The sequence below is a fragment of the Belonocnema kinseyi genome, chromosome 10 (assembly GCF_010883055.1).
Source record: "Belonocnema kinseyi isolate 2016_QV_RU_SX_M_011 chromosome 10, B_treatae_v1, whole genome shotgun sequence".
Lineage (NCBI taxonomy): Eukaryota > Metazoa > Arthropoda > Insecta > Hymenoptera > Cynipidae > Belonocnema > Belonocnema kinseyi.
In genome coordinates, this window is record NC_046666.1 from 59,173,365 (window position 1) to 59,189,563 (window position 16,199).

General features: G+C 25.6%; 1 long non-coding RNA gene across 1 annotated transcript in view; it reads right to left on the bottom strand.

Annotated features, from left to right (window-relative positions):
* The window catches only part of LOC117182146, a 219,068-nt gene that overhangs the window by 108,800 nt on the left and 94,069 nt on the right, over nt 1–16,199 (bottom strand). The window contains exon 2 of the long non-coding RNA XR_004468275.1: nt 14,143–14,211. This is a non-coding gene — a long non-coding RNA (uncharacterized LOC117182146). The remainder of the gene's footprint in view (nt 1–14,142; nt 14,212–16,199) is intronic.

Below are 16,199 nucleotides of genomic sequence, written 5' to 3' on the forward strand. Positions count from 1 at the left end.
AGAATTTCTCAGAGCTTCTCAGAGCCTTGAGAATCTTTAGCATATACTCTGAGATTTCTATCCGTAGGTTTAGTATATTTTTAATTGCAAGTTAATGTTTAAGTTATTATTTTTTATTAATATAAACATTAACATTAAGTAATATTCCTTTGAAGCATGGAATTTGTAATAATTTTTGTTATCAAAGTCCATTGCTGGTATTATTATTATTATTATTATTATTATTATTATTATTATTATTACACCATTAAGCCATTTCCCTTTCGGGGTAGGCGTGACTCACTCGGTTGGGGAAAGGAGTAGTGTGTGGAAGGGATAGAGATTTTTTAGATTGATCCAGAATTCTCGTGCTATTTAAGTAAATAACACGTTCGTTCCGCAACACTGCTCCGACCCAGGTTGCTGATTAATCTTTCTAGTAATTATCCCAAGCGAAGAACCTCACGAAGACGTTATGTAAGGTTCCCCACTTGGGTCCATTAGTGGCCAAGGTCTTTTGTTTCAGGCGTCATTCACTCTACTGACACTCTTTTTATTAACTATTTGCCGCCATACTTTTCTGTCCTGGCATTTTTTCATGCAGGCTATCGTGTTTTTGTGACTTCTTATGTCTCTTCTAACTAGGGCCTCATTCACACATTCTAACCATTCTTTCCGTGGTCTGCCTCTGGGCACGCTGCCATTTACTTTACCTTGATACATTTGTTTCGTTAGTCGTTCATTTGGCTTTCTCTCAACATGTCCGAACCATCTTAACCGATTTTTTTCCCATGTGTCTACTAGCGTCTCTTCTGCAACACATTATTTTAGAATTGTCTCGTTACTTACTTTGTCGATCAGGGTTTTCCCGCATATTATGCGCATGAATCTCATGTCAATTGCGTTGATTTTACTCTTTATCTTTTTTTTTTGATAAGTCCATGTCTCGCTACTGTATAATACTGTCGGTACAAATATGGAATTATGTATTGCCATTTTAGCTTTATTTGATATATTTTTCTTCTGATAAGGGGACCTGCTCTGCCAATAACCTTCTTACCTTCATTTATTCGTCTATCTAATTCCTTATCTATCTTCCCGTCCCTAGTAAATAAGCTACCAAGATATACGAACTTATCAACTTGTTCAATTCTCTCATCATTTAATAAAATATTGCATAGTGTTTTCTCACTCTTTCCTTCAAACACCATAGTTTTTGTTTTATTTGCGCTAATTTTGAGGCCCATGCTCTTCATGCTTGCATCTAGTTTATTCAACATTCTTTGTAAGTCTTCGATAGACTCTGCCATAACAACCTTATCATAAAATGCGATAACAACTTTTAGAGATTTTCAGGTTAGGAATTAATTTTAGAATACAAGAGCGACCTGATGGTCGCAGAATTACTTAATTTTTGCCACTTTAATGTAAATAATCCGTATCTTTACAAAAATCTATAAAATATTATTTTTTGCTATGAAAGGTTACGAAAATGTACGACAAAAACTTTGCGAAAGTTAAGCTTTCACTCAGTTTTCTTAATAAGAAAAAAATACTCCGTGTTTGAAATACATTGAAAATTAGGGAAATTTTTTATACAACTTTCACAAAAATTTCATTCAAATTTGTAAAATTTTTGGTCAAAAAACAGAAACTATTTTAATCAGGATTAAAATAAAAAATAGCTTTTTATATATTTATCCTACGTCTTTTTGATAAATTTTTTAACTGCGAGCAGTTCGCTCTTTGATTGCAAAATGTAATATTAAACTCAAAATCTTAATAAGTTGCTACCGCATTTTATATGAGCAATGAAATTTTATAACTAATTCCATTCTTCACAGAAATAATACTTAATTTCAATGTTTATAATGAATGCAAATTATAACTAAAACATTAATTTATAATTAATAATACAGCAATGTTACACTAACTTTAAATTTCAACAAAATACGGGAATTTTCGAACAAATAATTCCATTTTTAACTAAAAAAGATCAAGTTTCAATAAAAACGATCAAATTTTAAACAAAAATAGAATAATTCAGTTTTTAGTATACAAAAGTTCGTATTCAATTAAAAAAATAAAATTTTCTACAGGTTATTTAATATTTTAACCAAAACAGGCGAATTTGACACCAAATATTAAGATTTTTAACAAAAAAGATAAATTTTCAATCACAAAACTAATTTTCTATTTAAAAAAATCTTTTTTAACATTTTTTATAGTAAATTATGCAAGACGTTTTTTTCCGATTGAAGACCAAAAAATCGAATTTGGGCATCTATGTTAAGAATAATAAAAAACAGATTAATTTTTTACCCATAACATTAATTTCCCACAAAAAATCTATTAGTTTTTAACCAAGAATGATATAATTAAAATTTCCCTTAAATACATTAATTTTTAACAAACAAACAAAAAATCAAGAAAATAGTTAAATCCTCAATAAGCAAGATAAGATTTTAACAGAGAAAAATAATTTTCTACCAAAAAGACGAATTTTTTAATGAAAAAATTAATTTTTAATTAAAAATATAAAATTATAAAACCAGAAATAGGATAATTCCTTTTTAGTTAAAAGATTTAATATTTAACAACAAAAATTAAATTTCAACAAATTAATTGAAATTTTACTATAATAGATGCATTTAATGATACATAGTTGAACTTTTAAGCACATACATGTATTTTAAACCAAGAATACAAAAATATCAATTTTTAATTCCAAATTTAGGTGTTCCACCTAAAGTGGGATAGTTAAATTTTCAGTTAGAGAATTTAATTCTTAACAAAAAACGGAATATGCAACTTAATAGTTTTGTTCTTAATCATTTTCAAACAAATGGTTGAATTTTCAACTACAAGAGATCAATGTTTGACTTCAAATATCAATTCTCTACCGAAAATGGTATAATCCAATTTTAGCTCACATACATTAATTTTTGACTAACTATAAAGGAACTTTCAACAAAATAGTTAAATTCGCAATCAAAAATATGAATTTTCAAGGAAGAAGTTTTATATTTCTAACAAAAATCACTAATTTTCAGCAAAATACATAAATTTTCAAACAAATAATTTCATTTTTAACTAAAAAATATCAAGGTTCAATAAAAATGTCAAATTTCAAACAAAAAAGAATAATGCAGTTTTTAGTTTAGAAAAGTTAATATTCAATAAAAAAAACGAAATTTTCTACAGATTATTTCAAATTTTAACTAGAACAAATGAAATTGACACCAAATAGTAGAAGTTTAAAAAAAAGTGAATTTTCAATCACAAAGATTAATTTTCTGTTAAAAAAATTTTAGAAAATAAACAATACCAATGTAGTCGAAAAAATGTTGTCATAAATTTTTTATTTAATGAAACAATTTTTAATTGCAAAAGTTGTTTACAAATTATTTTTTCAGTGACGTATATGTAATTATATTAAAATGTTTATTATTTTACTCCTTTTTTGTTATTTTTTAAATAATCTGTCTACGAAAATTATTATCATAAATTGTAAGAGACTTTATACAGATTTAAATTGTTTTCAACTAAATTAATGTTCAATCCAAGAATAATATTATAAAAAGTAATTAGAATAAGATAGAATTCACTTAAATCAGGCAGGTTCTATACATTATTTATCAGAATCGTTAGCGATAAAATTTTTTTATAGTAAATTATGCAAGACGTTTTTTTCCTTCATAAGACAACAAAGAATCGAATTTGGACATCAATGTTAAAAATAATAAAAAACAGATTCATTTTTTCCCATAAAATTAAGTCTCTACAAAAAACTATCAGTTTTTAATTAACAATGATATAATTAATATTTTCCTTTAAGACATTAACTTTTAACAAACAAAAGAAAATCAAAAAAATAAATCGTCAATAAACAAGATAAGATTTTAACAAAGAAAATTAATTTTCTACCAAAAAGACGAATTTTCAACTAAAAAAATTAATTTTCAATTATAAAAATAATTTTTCATCCTAAAATTGTACATTTAAATTTTTAATAAAATAGCTGAATCCTCAATCAAAAAGATCAAATTTTAAACAACTAGTGGAGTTTTTAACTAAAAAAGATAATTTTTTAATTAAAAATATAAATATATAGAACCAGAAATAGGATTATTCCTTTTTAGTTTAAAGAATGAATATTTAACAATAAACAATTAAATTTTCAACAAATTAGTTGAAATTTATTAAAATAGACGAATTTGATAATACATAGTTGAAGTTTTAAACAAACAGATGAATTTTCAATCAAGAAGATTAATTTTATATAAAAAGATGATGTTTGAAACAAATAATTGAATTTTCAACACAAAAATATCAATTTGTAATTCAAAATTTCAATGTTTTACTGAAAGTGGGATACTTAAATCTTTAGTTAAAGAATTTAATTTTTAACATAAAAATAGGAATGTGCAACTTAATAGTTTTGTTCTTAATCACAAAGATAAATTTTCAACCAAGAAGACTAATTTCCTACCAAAAACCTGAATTTTTATAGAAATATGTGCTTTTTTAAACAAAAGGTTGACTTTTCAACTAAAGAAGATAAATTTTTGCTTCTAAATATCAATTCTCTGGCACAAATGGTATAATCCAATTTTATCTTACATAAATTAATTTTTAACTAACTATGAAGGAATTAAAAAAAAATTGAACCCTCAATGAAAAAGATGAATTTTCGACCTCAAAGATTAATTTCCTACTTGAAAAAGACGGTTTAAAAAAAATACATTTTCAACAAAAAAGGATCCATTTTTTTTTAATATCATTTTTCTATCAAAAATGGTATAATCGAATTTTCTTCTAAATAAATTAATTTTTTGCAGAGAAAGGAATTTTTAACAATATAATAGAATCTTCGAAAATAAGATGAAATTTTAATTAGGAAGTTTATTTTTCTACCAAGAATGACGAATTTTCAATAAAATTCTGAATTTCCAAATACTATATGAAACCAGATGAATTTGTTTCCAAATAGTTGATACATTAACGAAAAAAGATCGACTTTAAACCAAAAGGATTAATTTTTTACCAAAACAGGAAAATAAAAAAAATTGTATTATTAAGTAAAAAAGGTCAATTTTCAATTTAAAATATCAATTTTCAACAATAATAATAGAATCGAAATTTTATTTGAAGAAATTGGTTTTTGACAATCTGAAAAGGAATTTTTAAAATAACTGAATCCTTAATGAAAAATATTAATTTCAACCAAGAATATTACTTTTCTACCAAAAATTACGAGTTTTCTATAAAATCTAGAAAGTTTCAAAAAAATATATGATTTTTATCTAAAAAAATATCATTTTTCAACCAAAAGTAATATGAGTAAAATTTACTATTATAGAAATTAATTTAAAAAAAATATATATAGAAATTTGAAGAAAATAGTTGAATTTTCAATCAAAAAGGTTCGTTTTAAGCAGAAACAGATGAAGCTTCAATTATGAACTTAATATTCGACGAAAAATGGGATGGTTCAGTTTTTAGTGAAACAAATTATTTCCAATTTAAAGAAGTGTAATTAAAAGAAAATATCTGAGTTCTCTACCGAAACAGATTGCAATTAAAAATATCAATAAATTTTTTACCAAAAATGGAAAGTTAAATTTTTAATTCAATACATTAATTTTGAAAAATAAGAATTGTCCGAAAAATTATTGAATCCTCAATCAGCAAGATGAATTTTCAAACCAGAAGATTAATTTTCTACTAAAAAAGACGAATTTCTACCAAAATCCATACATTTTTAAACAATTAGTGAGATTTTTCACGAAAAACGATCACACTTTAATTTAAAAATTTAATTTGCTACTAAAAATGTCATTGTTGAATCTTCTGTTAAAAAATAAATTTTCGACAACAACAAAAAAACAGTGTTATGAAAATTATTTCGAAGGAGATCGAATCCATTTAACATTAGGTAGGTTCTGCACTTCGAGTCGCTGATTCGATCAGGAAAGGAATTATGTTGCTTTTAGATTAAATTTTAAGAAAACTTTTTTTTCGTTGTAAAATAAATTTTATGCTTAAAAGATTAATTTTTAACCAATAAGATTAATGTTTTACAAAAAAGGCGAATTTTCAGCCCATTACTTGATTTTTAAACTATAATGGAACAGTTTTTTGAATTTTTTTTTTAAATATTCAACAATTTATTTGAATTTGTTTTCTGTCTTGACTGAAAATTGTTTGCATTCGACTACTTGGTTAAAATTTAAACTAATTGAGTGAAAATGGATATTTTTTGTGCTAAAGATTCATAATTTTAGTTGAAAATTTAATTCTTTTGTTCAAAATTCTTTCTTTGGTTGAAAATTAATATTTTTTGTTCAAAATTTCTCTAATTGTTCTAAGCTTTTAAATTTTTGGTTCAATCGTTAAAAATTTTTAAAAGTATTTTCAATTTTTCCATTAGTTTTTAATCTTTTCAAAACTACTATAAATATATCTAAAGTTTACTCAAATTTTTTTCGAATCAATAATTGTTCAACTGTCATTTTTATTTCTAAAGTTAACTGTTTCACTGACAAATACATATTAAAAAAAATACAGTGATGCATATTTATAAAGTTCAAAGTTTAAATGTAGCTGTCTGAAATTTTAACAATTCAAGGGTTTATGTTTCAAGCAATTCACTCTCGAATTGTTTTGATTTGAATATTTAATCTCTGATTGCTCATTCTAAACAAACAATCAGCCATATCTGAATAGGTATTAACAACTGATCTTTTCCTTAATTAAAAATTTTCAAAGTGAATGGGTGAAACATTGAATATTTTAAACTGAAACAACATTCGAATAGGACTTGAAATTAAAATTTTCATTTTAAACAGATTTAGAATCATTCTGTAAAATCACATGTTCTACCATTTTCAATACTTGTACTATAGTTCAATTTTAAAAATCATCAATCAATTTATATTTACAATTAATTGACTTATAACGTTTTTTGTGAAAAAAAATCCATTTCAAAAGCTATTAATTTGTATTTGTTAAAGTCTTTAAAACTGCATTTTAAAATTCTTTAAATTGAGAATACACCTTCCATTCAAAATGAAAAACAACCGTAGAAAATTATAATCGTAAAAAATTTTAGAATTATACGTTGCAAACTAAATGATTTAATAATTGAAAAAAAGTTCAGATTTGAACTTCACATTCAAAAAAATTGGATACATTTATCTTAAAATATGGTGTAAAATTTCCGGTCAAAAAATAAATTCAGTGTCATTTTCCGGTTTCAATATTAGGTATGATTGTGTCTTCGATGGTTACAACAGTTATCTCTGGTTTGACTACCATTTTCATGAATATCATGAATGTTTGCAATTTTGCATTAATATACAGGTCACTCTGATAAATCAACCGAGAATTAAATCTTACGATTGATTAGTTGTAACAGTTGACACAATCGCATTCTCATTTATTAAACGTACTTGAATAGAATTATACATCAGAGAGCATGCAAACCGACCTTAATCTAAATTGTAATTAAGGGGTAATCTCACTGAGATTTATGCGTTTGGCACAAATTAGGGAACCTGATATGCGCGAACTATTCCATTCATTATATCCTATTTCATTCAGTCGTTCTTCATCATGAAAAAATGTCAAATAAGTACATTTTTTCTGCAGGGCGACCGAACAATGTTATTTTCAAAATTCCCTAAATTTTCTCTGGTTTTTTTCCTAATTAATTTTTCATTTTACCTGCCCATTAATATTCATAAACTAGCATTCAAATCTTGTCATCTTTTTAACCTATAACCATTTATAAATGGAATAAACCAATTTCCGATGAAAAATTAATATTTTTAAAACTATTTATTTACTTTTAACAAAAAAGATTACTTTTCTACCACAAGAGATGAATTTTTAATCCAAAAAAATGAATTCTCAACACAAAAGTTGAATTTTCAATTCAAAAATATTACTTTGGAACACAAGCGTTTAATTTTCAATGAAGTAATTAAATTATCCACAAAATAGTTGATTCTCCAAACAAATTGCTCAATTTTTGACCATATGGTGAAATTTTCAAAACAAAAAAATTATTTCTAAACCAAATAGTTAATCTTTGAAGTAAAAAGTTTATTTTTTAACAAAGAAGTTACTTCTCTACCAAAAAGGATTACCATTTAACAAACATAGTGGAATTTTCAGTAAAGAAGAGTCTATTTAAAAGAAAAACAGTTGCTTTTCAAACAAGTAGTTATATCTTCAAACAAAGAATTAAATTTTCAAACAAACAGTTGCATTTTCTGGTAAACAAAATTATTTTCCACTACAAATGGAAGAAATAATTTTTCAGTAAAAACAATCAGTTTTTAAAAGAAAAAAAGAAAATAGACAAATTTTTTAACCAAAGAGTTCAATTTTTAATTAAAAAGATTAATTTTCAATAAAATAGTTAATGTCTTAACCAAAGAGATGAATTTTGAACAAACACACATTACATTTTTCAAAAAAAGGATTTTTTAACCAATTGGTTTAACCACAAACCAAGTAGTTCAATGTTCAAAACAAAAAATTCAACGAATAATTAAATACTAGATATGTTAACCATAAACGATTTTAATTTTGAATCAAAATCAGTATAATTGAACAAATAAGACGAATTATCAACAAAGTAGTTGAATCCTCAAACAAAGAAGATTACTTTTCAAATAAACAGTTGCATTATTAGACAAGAAATATGAAATTTACACTGAAACAGATATATTTCTATGCTAATAAAAAAGGGTTTAAAAAAACAGTTAAATTTTTAACCAAGAAATATTGCAGTTGTATTTTCAACACTAAAATATAAATTTTCAACAAGAACCTAATATTTTGGCTAAATAATTTAATACTTATCTCCAAAAGACCAACTTTCAACAAAACAATTGAATTTTCAAAGAAATAATAAAATTACTGACAAAAATTATAATCAGGAGGAAGAAACTGAAGAAATAGAAATATACAAGGTAAACCTGTACTTATTCATTTCCTCCAGTCATTAACAATAAAAGACCAGAATCGTAATCCTGTAACATGTTCAACATATAATCTTTTATAGAAATTCTCTGACTTTTGATAGATTTTGTTCTAACTCCCGGAATTTTTCCTGACTTTCCCTGACCAATAAAATCCCCGAACTTTCTCTGATTTTCAGGTTTACCCTGACCCACAGCCTGTCCCAATGAAAGATTAGGTATTTTTCTGAGTCATCTGTGATATATTTTATAACTGTAGAAATTATACAAATATTTTTCAAACATTCTTTCAGAAATTTATGCGTCATTTTATTAAATATTTTTTGAAAATTATTCAGTCCCTCCTTTTTTTAAATAATCTATTTTAGTCATTAAGCTGCAATAAACTTAAACATTGTTCAACTCAATATATCAGGTTGTTTGCAAATATTTAATTATGTGTTACGTCATAAAATTCGTAAATTGGGGAAACTAATAATAAAATTAGACTAGATTTCAAGTTTTAATCTTACTTTAATATTCTAGATAATTAAATTTCTTATTATTGTCTTGCGAAACGGCTTTTTTATTAAATAAATTAAGCAAAGTTTACTTACCAAAGATTATTTACCATCCCAACATTTTTTTAAATGTTTTTTTTTATTGTAATAAAGGAACTAAACAACCAAGAACCACTATTTTATTAAAGAAGTTCACAATGCCAGTCATGTGCTAAACACATGTGTCAATATTTTTATGGAAATAAATCAAATAACTTAAACTTTGTAATAAATTCGGTTAGATAATGCGGTAATAGTTGATAATTCCAGTCATGTGAAAGACACTTGTATCAACATCAGACCAATCTGGCATTTTTACAGAAAATAAATCAAATTTATAATTTTTTAAATAATTTCAGGAATATAATGAGGGAAACGTGCTGAAGACTGCCTTTGTTAATTTAGATTTGTCAAGAACCAGGTTCTTCTGTCTAAAAAAATGAGAATCGTTTTCATCTTATTGTGCTTTTCGTTTTTCCTCAATTCTCTTGGTAAGTATATAATCAATTATCATATAACGATAATATTCAAAAGTTCCTCCCATATAAATGCTCACATTGAAAAAGAAATGTGGTGGCCGAAAGCTTAATTTTCAAAATTCCCTGACATTTCCCTGATTTTTCCTTGACCAAATTTTAATTTTCTCTGACCACTAATATTCAAAGACCAAAATTTTAACATCATCACTTATTGAATCCAGAATCTCTTTCAGAAACAAAATAAAACAATTTCAAATTATTTATTTTATTTCCAACAATAAATATGATTTTTCTGCCATAAAAGATAAATTTGAAATTCAAGAGAACAAATAAAAAAAATAATAAAATAAAATTTACAACCAAATTGTTGAACTACTAACAAAATACTGGAACTTTCTACGTTCAAAGATGATTTTTTGCCCTACTAATAGTCTTCAAACGAAAAAGATTTGGCTTTATTTAAAAACCGTTGAATGTTCAGCTTACAAAGACGAACTCTTAGCCGAAAAAAGTTAAATTTTTGATCAAATAATCAAATTTTTTAACGAAAGAGATCATTTTTCAACTGAAAATAATGAATTTTCAATCAAAAAATAAATTGTTAATAATTGCTTCAAATTTTAACCAAAAAATATAACTTTTCCACAAATGAGCTGAATTTTCAGCTCGCGAATATTAATTATGTATTAATAAGACGAAATGACAACAAAATATTTTAATTTTCAACTAAAATGATGAATCTTCATAAAAAAAACATGAATATTCAACAAATTAGTTTATTTTTTAAGAAAGTAACTTGATTTTTTAACTAAAAAGAAGACTCCTTAACAAATAAAGATTTTTCAGTCAAGAATTTAAAAAAAATGCATCCAAATTGTTGAACTTTTAATTTAAAAGATGAATTATCTGTAAACAGTTGAATATTTGACCCGAAAAGATCAAGTTTCAACAAAAAATAGGAAACTTATATTTTCAGTCAAAAATCATTTTAAATTTAAACAAAAGAAAAAATGAATTTTCAACAAAATGGTAAAATGTTCAAATAAATAGATGAACATTTAATAAAAAAAAATTATTTTTGAACAAAGTGGGTCAACCCTAACGAAGATTTTAATTTAACATAACGAACAGTTGGAATTAACCAACACAAACGAGTTTTCAACAAAATACTTAAATTCTCAACTAAAAAAGATTAATTTTCAAAAACACGGCAGAATTTAAAAAAAAATTAATTTTCTAACAAAAAAGACAAATGTTCAAGTAAAGTAGTTAAATCTTCAACCAACAAAGATTAATTTTCAACCAAAAAATATTAAATTTCCTACTAAAAGCGACTTTTCAAACAAGAAAGATTTCAGTTTAATTTTTAACACAATACATGAATTTTGAAGAAAAAAGTTAATTTTCTGTTAAAACAGTCGAATTTTCAAATGAAAAGGGATTCTCAGGAACATTGTAAAACATTTAACCAAAAAGGATGAATTTTTAAACAAACTCTCCAAATTTGAAATAGTGAAAATTTCACTAAATGAATTAGTGATTGAATGATTTACTGTTGAAATAGTGATTTTTTGGCTTTTCGCTATTCAATTAGTGATCTTCTACTGTAAAAATAGTGATAATTTCACGATTTTCAATTAGTGGATTTTATTTCACTATTATTTAGTAGTTTAATTCACTATTTAATAAGTGAAGTAGAGATCGAAGCCGTGATCATTTGTCAGCTTGCATAATTTTTCTTTCAACAAGCGTAAAAAAATTTTAAAACACAGGTTATTAATATTTTCCAGCTTATTATACTTTCGTGTAGTTTCCCAGTGAGCAGTGTCCTCATTATGTGGCGAAATGTATATCGAGACGAAAACATTTGCTACAGAACATGAGCGCGATGTTCGTTTTGAGGTTATGAAATTCAGCTTTCCATTCATTTCTATAGAAATACATGGAAAGCTGCATTGAGATTTTTCTTTAGTAAGTACAGTATCAACATAAATTAATTAAATTTTTAAATATACATTATAATTTACTTCTATAACTTGTCTTGTAATATAGTTTACTGTTGGGGTTACTGGTTGACTCCAGCAAATATTTTATTTCACTGTGTAATTAGTGATTTTGACTACTAAATTGGTGATTTTCCACTAATTAATAGTAGATACTTTACCTCTCAAAACCACTATTTGCTTAGTGAAATTTTACTAATTGATATAGTAAAATATTTTCACTAATTGAATTAGTAGTTTTTCACTAATTTGTAGTGACCTACTTCTCGCTAATTTAATTAGTGAAATTTCACTAATTCAGATTTAGAGAGAATAGTTTAATTTGTAACTAATTAAAATTTGCAACTTAAATTATAATCATCAGAATGAAGCAACAGAAGAAAAGAAATAAATATGCGGGAAAAATAAATTGCTAGCAAGAATATTATATAAAGATATTTTAAATTTAAATTAAAAAATTTATTATCCTTGGCAGTGATTTCTTTGAACGACGGCCACCCTGATACACAAAATTGTTATTAAAATCAGATAAATTTGCCAGGATTCAATCAAAATATCAAAATATTTAAAATATCTAATATTAATTCCAATTTCCGATGAAAAATTAATATTTTTAAAACTATTTACTTCAAACAAAAAAGATTACTTTTCTACCACAAGAGATGAATTTTTAATTTTTGAATTAATAAAAAAGACGATCCCTTGTGAAAATAAAATTATTCCAATAGTAGTAATTCTTACTAAAGTTAAATCAGTATTATCTAATTTCCACGTGTAGGGTGTTGATTTGAAGTATTTTTCTCAATTTAAGTCAAAGTTATAGAAATCAGACAATGTGGTCTTAAAGGATCACTTTGCCTAAATCCAAACTAACTAAATTTAGTTTAAGGGAAAGCAATTATCAGGTGTAACAATCTTAATCTATATCTTAATCTAAATCTTAATCTAAATCTTAATCTATATTTTCTCTTATAGAATCAAGCGAATTTGAAGTGTTTCTACATGATGCATTTCAACCTATCGATCTTGACCATACTCATTCACGAGGCAATCGAGTGAGTGCATTTGCTTGGCCAAGACCAAATTCATTTAATCCAGATAATCCTCTAAACGATTATAATAATTTTTCACGACTATACCCACTTCCTCTCCCACCTGGACGACGTCGGCCATCTTAGAATTAGAAACCTATTGAAATTATAAAAAGCTTGTGTAAATAAAAACAATAATCACCAAAAAATGTGTATTAGTCATTTTTCACAAACAGGAGGGCCCACATATTTTATTTTTATAACTTAAATTAACATTGAAATATACAAAAAATCTATTAATATATTTCATTGAAAAAAAAATTTTCGCTGTGCAGAAAAATTGATATAGCTTTTAAAATTTAATAATTGTAATGCCCAAGAGTATGGCACGGTGAATCTCAACTAACTTCAACCAAAAGATCCTTGAAGTGAGATATTTTTTTAATACTGTTTTATGTTGCCATAAAAGTACTTTTCAACAACACAATTTGACAATTGAAAATTTATTACCAAAATTTCTTTTCAAAATCTTAAGTTTTTATTTTTGTATTATTTTATTATTTTATTTCTTAGATCATGCTAGCAGCATTTAATTACTCAGTAATAAAGGAATACATAACTCTTTGTAGATTAAACAGTTATAATTTTACTAAAAACGCTGTAAAACTGTTTTAACTCTATATTTAGTTCTCAACCAATTTCACAGTAAAACAGGATTTTTAACCAAAATTTCAGTTCTTGTTTATAAACAAAATTTCAAATTTTGAAAAAGCGCTCCCATGATTTTTTTTTGAAAAATATGCGCATACTATGCGAGTATAATATTCCGCAAAAAATATTTTGAAATATCTTTTGGATTCATATTCATGTTCTCACTTTTCAATCGAATTTTGTTAACGTTTATTTACCTAATTTCATTTAATACTAATAAACTTGATTGGCAAAGGTACGATAAAATTCTTGGAAAACAAATTCCTGAAAAAACAGCTTTAATTTATTTAAAAAAAATATTTGAATAAATAAATATATAATTATATTATAAATTATTTTCAGATAATTTCAAATTTATGAAAATGAATTTCCCGATAATTATTATATTTGATAAATTATTAACTCACCGGTTTAATTGTTGGGAAATGAAGACAAAGTAATCCAAAGTCTCGTTCCCTGATTTTTACGTCACTTATCTGTGAAAAATAAATGTTATTATTAATTTTTTTTCCCTTGAAATGTATACAAATACATATCATCAAAAGCAACTATGGTGAAAAAAGTTCCGCTATTTACAATTTCATCAGTTATAATGAACAGACTTTGTGAAATATGAAGATTTGCCGGATAAATTGAACAGATATCTGAATTTTAAAACTGATTAAATAAAAATCATTACAGCAATTTTGAGGACGTATTGAATGTATAAGAAATGAAAATATAGCGAGATTATCATTATTTTTATTTTAAATAATAAAAAACAGAGATAATCTCGCCAAGTTTTCATTGCTTTCCCTTAAATACATTTTTAAAAAGTCTGTAATTTTTATAATTAAATAAATTACAAAATTTAGATAAATGTCAGAGTAGATTTGTCAATTTGTACTTAAATTTTTAGAATAATCGGTTTAGTATTTTATGCTACAGGTCGACTGAACTGCTAAGAAATCTAAATTTGTATTTCCTGAAAAATGACGCTGGAGCATCATCTAGTTTTTTTTTATTTACAAGACTCGGATTCACTTCAGAGATAAAAAAATAGTATAAATAATGTCCACAATCTGTTTAATAAAATAAGTTTTCAATTGAAAATTAACTTTATTTTTTCAACAAAATTGCGATCTATTTATCGCAAGCTTTACAGGCTATAGAAAGTAGCCCTTTCGTAAGCAAGTCTTTTTTATTGAAAATAATTGCTCCTAAATAAGAGTTTTTCCTTAAAACTCTATTCCCACTTAAAAACTGATTCTTTAATTTAGAAATTTTACTGCTTATTTCGAAAATTTAGAAACGGCAAGAAAAGAAATTCGTATTTTTAGTTCAATTCATCTTTTTTTTTTATTTTAAAGGAAAAGTTTCTTTCGCTTAAAGCATCAACTACTTGGTTGAAAGTTGAGCTACCTTGTTAATTCATAAGAAACAGTAAGCTTTTACTCCCGTTCCCACCAATCGTTTAACGCTATTTTGAGATAAAAGCTAAATAAATTCACAACAAAATGTAATCGGAAAAAATGACGTAAGGTAGGGTTCAACATGAAAAAACTTTATGACATTTATGCACGAACAATATTTGTGTCCAATCAGTGAAGAAGTTTGAAAATATTTTTCCAAGGAAAAGTAAAGAAATAGTGGAATTAGGGGACAATTGTGAGAAAATAGTGTCTTAGTGTCATTTTTTCGAAATAGTTTCAATAATAATAATACAGGAGAGAAATATATCGACTTTTCGTTTGATTTGTTAATAATACTGCGCATGATCAGGTTTCAGAGTATGACCAGAGTCAATTAATGTCTGGGATAATCAGATAGCAATAACGATAAATGGCATGGAGTATGCAAGTCTCGGTGTGGCATTCAAGGAGACAATGAGGACACTCGTTCCTTTATTTTGAATGCGTGAGCCGCCATAGGGAGTCGATGGAAAATTTATTACACTAGGTTCAACCAGTCCACCTACAGCTTCAACCCACAATTTTGGCGATTAAGTCAGACTGCGACAATTAATCGTTCCCAGTATGGAGCATCATAAATACTTGTTAGCTTATCATTCATTACTAGATATCTCTCTATTCATTACTCAATTAATAAAGAGTCATAATAATAATAGTGCAATTTAAAAATTTGAAAATCTGCTAAAATCATAACAATTGTTGGTGGGACTTTATCTGCTATTCGGGGCCACCAAAATTCGAAACTGATCATGTAGTCAGACTACAGATAGGTAGACGAAGGAACTTGCGCCAAATGTACAGAAAATGGCTTTTAAAGTTAAATTTTTCTGAAAAAAGATCTCACTTCGCTCCACTGGGAATCAAACCACATAACATCCGATTTACGGTCGGGTTCTTTTCCAATTAAGCTATTCAAGAGATCGAAAGAAAAATTCTTTTTCAGAAATATACGCTATCTAAAGCTAAGTGTTACATTTATGATACGAGTAAATTAAAGGAATCTGTATTATCAT